This window comes from Nuphar pumila, chromosome 4, assembly GCF_984573655.1.
Source record: "Nuphar pumila chromosome 4, dmNupPumi1.hap1.1, whole genome shotgun sequence".
Lineage (NCBI taxonomy): Eukaryota > Viridiplantae > Streptophyta > Magnoliopsida > Nymphaeales > Nymphaeaceae > Nuphar > Nuphar pumila.
The window spans coordinates 82,976,272-82,983,988 of NC_143252.1; the positions used below are offsets into that span (position 1 = coordinate 82,976,272).

The 7,717-nt window shown below is 36.2% G+C and overlaps 1 non-coding gene across 1 annotated transcript; it reads left to right on the top strand.

The window, feature by feature from the left end:
- The first annotated feature begins 6,864 nt into the window (after positions 1-6,864).
- On the top strand, positions 6,865-6,970 carry LOC149840274 (small nucleolar RNA R71). The gene has a single exon (XR_016431712.1). It is a non-coding gene; the product is annotated as a small nucleolar RNA R71 (small nucleolar RNA).
- Positions 6,971-7,717: the final 747 nt, after the last annotated feature.

Below are 7,717 nucleotides of genomic sequence, written 5' to 3' on the forward strand. Positions count from 1 at the left end.
CCTGCTGCAATCATAGCACAATATCAACCACACTCTGTAGCATGCATGCTTCTGCACCGGTCATACAGCCACATGCATTCATCATCTACAGCAATGTTTGGTACTGCTGCAGTCACCTGCACATCTATAACAGTGCCCATGCGCTGCTATGACCCTCTTTGGCTCCCCATTCCATATATACAGCATTTTCTGTATACATTATGCCTATTACACTTGTTACTTTTACACAACAACATTGCACTTACATTTTTTTTCACATATAGTTCCATTACTCCATCACAGCCTATACATTCTTACAACACCTTCTTTAAACTCAGCCTCCACTGTCTATTGTGTGATTCATTACCCTATTACCATCACCTTAGAGTATCCAGCACATGTGCTGAAATGCCGGCCACCTACATTGTTCCTTCACATTCACCCTTTCATTTATATGTATATATATATGTATACATATTTTTTACACACATATATGTATGTGTATGTGTACATTTATATATACCCATATATGTATAGATATACACATATACATATATATGTATATATGTACGTAAATACATGTCAATTTCATCTTTTTCACAAATTTTGACCTTAGATATCTGGGCATATGAACATTTCCCTCTTGAACCTCTTTTGACATCCATATGATACATGTAAATTTCTTCTATTTTTCATGCTAACCAAGTGTTTTTGCAGGGAATATGTGGAAAATCTCATTAGTTGGAGTTGTAAATTCAATTTTGATGTATTGTAATAGTTAGATCTTAAATGAGAATTTATATTTCCTGTCTTAGGTAGAATGAATGAGCATTATAAAATCACAAATTGCCTGTTTTCATGCATCTTTTCCTTTATTTCTCAAATTCTCACAAATGGTGAAACACGAATGGCACGTGCACCATTTCGTAAGAGGTAATTGATCCTAAGTCGATGATCCACATCAATGGCCATAGTCAGGGTGTGGACAAAACTTAGGATTTTTATCTTTTACGAAATAATACTGGATCTACATTGGATCCGCTTTCAAAATTCATCATATTTTCCTTAAATATCTTCTTCTTTTATCAGAATTTAACTTAAAATTAACTCAAAATATATACCAATGGCCATAGTCAGGGTATATCGAGAGTTAATTTCATTTTTAATTCTATAAAAGCACCAAATGTGTTTCATTCTTCACCTGAATTTAAATATAGATTATTATATAATACATTCAATGACCATAGTCAAGGATGTATTATATCTTCAATCTTGTTTTAATTCATTTAAAGAATGAAATAGCTTTTCAAAATCCAATTTCAAAGATTCTTTAAATTCATTCATCACATAGGATAGAATTGCATCATATTTTCAAAATTTCCTTTTCAAAATTCCAAGTGATTCTTCTTCTTCATTTCTCAGATCAAATATTTTTCAAATCCAATTCTATCTCATTTCAAGATTCAAAAATTCAATTTCAAAGTCTAATTTGATTTTGAAATTCCAAAATCATTTTTATATTCAAACTTCAAATTTCCAAACTCAAATCAGATTTCAAAGTTCAAATTGACTTTGAAATTCCAAATTCATTTTATATTCAAAACTCCAATCAAAATCAAAGTTCAATTTAACTTTGAGATTCTTGATTCATCTTCTGAATTTAACTCCAAATCCATTTTAGGATCCAGGATTCAACACTCATATTGGATCTCAGACTTCAGATCCAATTCCTCCTTAGGATCCAGACTCTAATTTCACTTTGGATCTTAGACTTCAGATCCAAAATCCGTTGTAGGATCCAGAATCCAATTCTACTTTAGACCTCAGACTTCAGATCCAATTTTCCATTTTAGGATCCAGAACCCAATTCTACATTTGGATCTTAGATCCAAAATCCGTCTTAGGATCCAGAGTCTAACTCTACTTTGGATCTCAGATTACAGATCCAAATTCCATTTAGGATCTAGATCCTCATTCCACTTTGGATCTCAGATCCAAATTCCATTCTAGGATCCAGAATCCAATCCTACTTTGGATCTCAGACTTCAGATCCAATTCCATTTTAAGGTCCAGAATCCAAACATCACTTTGGATCTCAGACTTTAGATCCAATTTTCATCTTAGGGTTCAGAGTCCAATTCTATCTCAGATTTCATTCCAAATCTTGAGTCCAATTCCCTTCAAAATTCCAAATCCAAATCCCACTTTGATTCCAATTCTTAAAACCAATTCCACTTCATTCCAGATTTCAAATCAAGTTCCCATTTTAGATCCTAAATTCAAAATTCAACCTTGAACTCTATTCAGAATCCAGATCTTGGATTCAGATTTCATCTTGAAATTCCAAATCAATTCCATTCCTCAATTTTATTGAGATTTCCCAATTCTATCTTTTCTTCTGATTCAATTCCACTTTCATTTCTATTCTGATTCAAAGTCCATTTATGACTTTGAAAAATTCCTTTCTTCTTCTTTTATCTCAAACTTCAAAATCATTTTCCAAAATCCCGTTTTATTTTTCCCAAGCTCTTGATTATTCTAAAAAAACTTAGAACTTTAATCTTAAGTTCTAAGTTAGAAAACATTTCTTCACTTTATCAGATTCACTTGGAAATTCTTCAAAACATTTTCAAAAAAGAGCATACATCTTTACATTTGCACAAGCATAATTCTTTGTGCATTTAGATTTAGAATAAATTCTTAGATAATTTCTTAGCAAAGCAAAAGGCATAAATTCGACCCTTGGTTCGATTACCCCTGGTAAAGGCGCCAGGAATGGTCGAACCTCGTATCGACGAGCGGATTCCGTCTCCCAGTTTTCCCGCAAATATTTCAAAAACGGAGGCGAGTTATTTCAAATATTTTCAAAAATTAAGGTCAAGTGAGACCCGCAAAAGAATTCCTCTTCTCTTCTCTCCCTTCTTTTCTCTTCTCTCTCCTTTTCTCTCTTTTATTTTTCTCCCTTCAAAAAGGAGGAAAATAAGAGGTTAGAAAAGGAAAAAGAGAAGGAAGAGAGAGAATATTACGAGAGGAAAAATTTTGCGATGATCACAGAGGCTCTCTCCCGAACTATGGTTTAGTGAGACATCCCAGCAACGTGAAGACCGGGACAATATAGGTAGGGACGTTTTCAAAAGATGTTCAACATGCAATAAAACCAGAAAGCTCTAATGCAAGTCCTAAAGAGATAGAATTTAAATGAATAGAAGCATACACTTGCATACATTGTTCACATTCAATCCCTAAAATTGAGGAGAGTTGTATTTCAGACCTAAGTCTAATGTGAACATGGAATAATCACCTCAATATGGTCCTACCAAACCATACTTAGATCATATATGCAATGATGTTAGCTTAGGACAGAGTCTAGGCTCCTAAGGTTTGCATGGAAAATGAAGCTGACATAGAAGAATAAAGACTTAGAAAAATATTAAAGCAAAGCAAAGGCATAGATTCGACCAAGCGAAGACGGGTCCCATCTCGGTCGCTAAAACTGTGATCATCGCAAAATTTTTCCTCTCTCTTGTGGTTTCTCTCTCTTCCTTCTCTTTTCGTTTCTAACCTCTATTTTTCTTCTTTTTGAAGAGAGAAAAATAAAAGAGAGAAAAGAAGAGAGAAGAGAAGAGAAGAGAAGAGAGAAGAGGAGCTCTTTTGCGGGGTCTCACTTGACCTTGATTTGAAAATATTTAGCAAATAACTCGCCTCCGTTTTGAAATACATTGCGGGAAAATGGAGACGGGATTCGCTCGTCGGTACGAGTTTTTAAAACTTACTCCTACTATTCTACAAAAATTCCAAAAAGAGGTTTTCAAAAGAAATGTTTTCTAAAAAAAAAACTTCTAAAAACCTACACTAACTACTAAACTTCCTAAAAGTCTAATATCCTAAATAAAATATTTCTAACTAATTCCTAAACGGCCTAATTCGCTAATTTATGCGTTTTTCCAATATTTATCTTTTTCCATGTGTTTTCTCAAAACTAACGATAAATATGGAGATTTAATACCATTATTCATCAAATCATGCATGAATTAATATTATAAAATGCTAAAATACATGCATGATCAAATACCCCCATGCTTATCATTTGCTAGTCCTCGAGCAAACTGAAGCAAAATGCAAGAAACAAGACTACTGAACTTACTCACTTTCGTAGGAATCACGGTTGCATTTAGCACATGCAACAAGCCCTTTCAACCCCTGAGTTACCCCAGTGGACGAGTAAGGTCTCGTGAGGGTTTGCAGTGATGCTACCCACAAACATCTCTGTCATGTATGCATAATATTATACATCCTCATAAGCAGTAGATAATCAAAGACTTTATTTTCACCAATATTTCCTGTTATTTCAAAATCACAATATAATTAGAATCTTTTATATACCACCACAGAAAAAGAATTTCTTTCACTTTTCTAAATATCACAATTATTTATGTTTTACTCTTAGAAAATCCAATAAAAAAAAAGTTATTATTTACTTATCCTCACTCATATGTTTTCTACACAGGTTTTCTCAATCATACTTCTAAGCACTGAACTTTTCTTTCTTTTTGAGCTCTTTTCTTGATTTTTTTCATTTTTTTTTCACGCTTTTTTTTTTGCGTATTCATTCTTCTCTTATAGCTTGCGTGTGGTCTGCTTTTATGCCTTGTGCAATGTCAATATCTTCTATGTTTTTTCAATACATACCAAAAGATATCAACTAAGACATAAAAGTGACTTCCTTCATTCACCTTTATAACGTGAGAGTCAAACATTTCAACTTGTATATGTTCTCAGCTACTTAGGATCACGAAGTTTTCCACTCTCCTTTTCAAAATGGAATTAAAAGTTTCAACTTACATCTAAGTTCCATCTACTAAGGATTGTGGAATTATCCAAACAACCTAACGCATGCTTCTTCTTTTTTTTCTTTTGAGCTCTTTTTTTTCGCTTTTGTTCATTTGCTTAGTTTTTCAAAACTAGAACTGTGCATATTCATATTTGCGATTCAAAATAAATTCTAACATGTATTTATCATCATTTCTTCGAAATCCACATAAACAACCATAATTTTTAGATCTATGTCAGAAAAAAAAATTCGTGGGGCTTAAAAATCCTCTAAAAACATCAGATTTGAAATAACATTCATATAAGTTCAAACTCTTTCTTTAAAAACCTACTTTTCATGCGAAATGTGTAAACATGTGCAAGAACGTAAACAGAAATATCAAGGTGTGCAAACTACACCCTCCCCCATGCTTGAATGACACTGTCCCAGTGGCACTCCCCCATGCTTATATGAAACTAAGTAAATGTACATGAGAGGAAATAAATGAGGGAAAAGAGTAGAATAACCTGACATGAATTAAAAATGCACGTTCTATGAATATAATAAATGCAATGTATACATGACATGACATGAAAACCATAAATGAAACAAAAAGAACATGAAAAACTCACGAAAAGTAAAAACAAAATAAACTCTATAAAATCTAATCAAATCTTCTAATATACAAGATATGGGTTGCCTCCCATAAAGCGCTAAGTTTCACGTCCCCAGCCAGACGGATCCCTGGAAAAATCCTTCATCGTCCATGAGATCAATGGACATAAAGTATCGCTCAATCGGGCTCAATGAAGAAAAGAGTGTCATCTGTGACACTACGCACTGTGTTTCCATCCCGTCTACCTCTAACTGTAGGATCATAACTCTCTCGACGTGAAGTACAGAGATTAGTCTCATCTGAGAGACTGGTCAAGAAATGAGAGTGTAGAACCGACCGACTATCAATGAATGCAACTTCAGACAAGTGGTGAATATGATCAGGCTTGACTTGGTCAAGCACCTTCTGCATCTGTACCTCTTGCTTACTAAAAACAATCGGTGATCCCAAAGGCTGAGAAAATGGGGCTTTATATGATGATAATGCATGCTGTGGGTAAGGCCCTTTCTGTTGAGGTGTCATGGAAATTGACTCGTCAGTATAAATGATATGGGGTTCATGAGTCGATTTCTGAGTGGGGTGACACACCTTCCCATACTGAAGGGATGTAACAGATTTGACTTGCTCATGATGTGAAGCAGTGGGTTGCAAGTCAAATGACATGGAATCCTCTCCCTTGGATGTGACAACAGACTGACTATGAAAGTTCTCCTGACTTTGTCTATTCAATGTCTGAGCTAACTGTCCCATTCGAGTCTCTAGCTTGGCTATTGACTGCGTATGAGAGCAAAGAGTGGCCTTGATATCAGAAAAGGCCTCTAACATCTTCTCCTGGAATGATGAACTTGGAATGGGCTCCTGAAGAGAAGGTAGACTAGACTGGGGATGAACCTGTGGAAAAATGGGATGCGAGTAACCTTGTGAAGGGTTACTGTGTCTATACTGTGTCTGGGAGGGCTGATGGGATGGGGAAATGGACTGGTTTCGCCAACCTGGGTTATATAATGGTGTAAATGAATCATGCATGGGTCTAGCGAAACCTTGGGCAGCATTCACCTGCTCCTGAATAAATTCAGGATATAATGGCGCTGCCGGACAATCTGAAACACAATGTGCAGGGCTAGCACATAGCTTGCACACTCTTTCTACTGGATTTCTCGAAGAATTGGCTAAGAATTGATCTAACTTCCTAGTCAACTGGTCAACCTTGGTACGCAATTCTAACTCGGACCCAACTTCGGAAATCCCTATTTTCCTAGGACCACTAGATAGAGATGTAGTCCTATCGAGCCGTGAAGACAATGTATGATGCATCGTGTTTTCACTCAAGGTCTCAAATAAAGACCACGCCTCGTCCTCACTCTTGAGCATAAAAGTGCCCCCACAAGACGAATCAACCATTTGACGATGCTTCTCAGTAAGCCCGTCATAGAAATACTGCACCAACTGCCAACGAGGCACCTTGTGATGGGGACACTTGCGGAGAAGATCTTTCAATCTCTCCCAAGACTCATGAAAATGTTCTCCCTCAATTTGAGAAAAACTGGTTATAGCTTTACGAAACTGATTCGTTTTACCAATTGGGAAGTACTTTTTGAGGAATTCGCGCTGCATTCCTTCCCAAGTAGTAATACGAATCGTTTCAAGAGATTTTAGCCAGTGCTTGGCTTTATCTTTGAGAGAGAACGGAAACAAAGTCAACCTCATAGCGTCGTTTCCAAAATTATTGATTCGCACAGTGGAGCAAATCTTAAGAAATTCGTCGAGATGACGATATGGGTCTTCATTGCTAAGGCCATAAAACGAGGGTAACATTTGAATCACACTGGCCTTAATCTCAAAATGGCTCGCTCCTACCTCAGATCTTGTGATGCAGGAGGTGGGAGTATACGTATTTGGCATGAAGTACTCCCTCAAAGGACGGATCAATTGATGATCGTCAGCCATTGCGTACACCCTGGAGTAGACCGGTGTAGCACACGTCCTAACTTTGGGTTTTCTACCTAACTAACGCACTAAGCGGCCAAACCACGCAAACCACAAAGCGAGTAAACTAAAAACAACAAAAACTAAACAAACACCACGCAGTTACACATAACAGAGATTATGCATTAAAAATATGAAATCTATGTGTACGGTACCAATCGTACACAGTCACCTCTAAGGGGGTCCTATTAGGTGGGCTGTGCAGAAAAGTAAGCTCGTCTAAGAGATATGCACATACGTGGTTCTAAACCTCAATGCAAACAAACACTAGGCAATAAAGTGAATACTAATATTACGCCGTTCCCCGGCAACGGCGCCAAAAATTC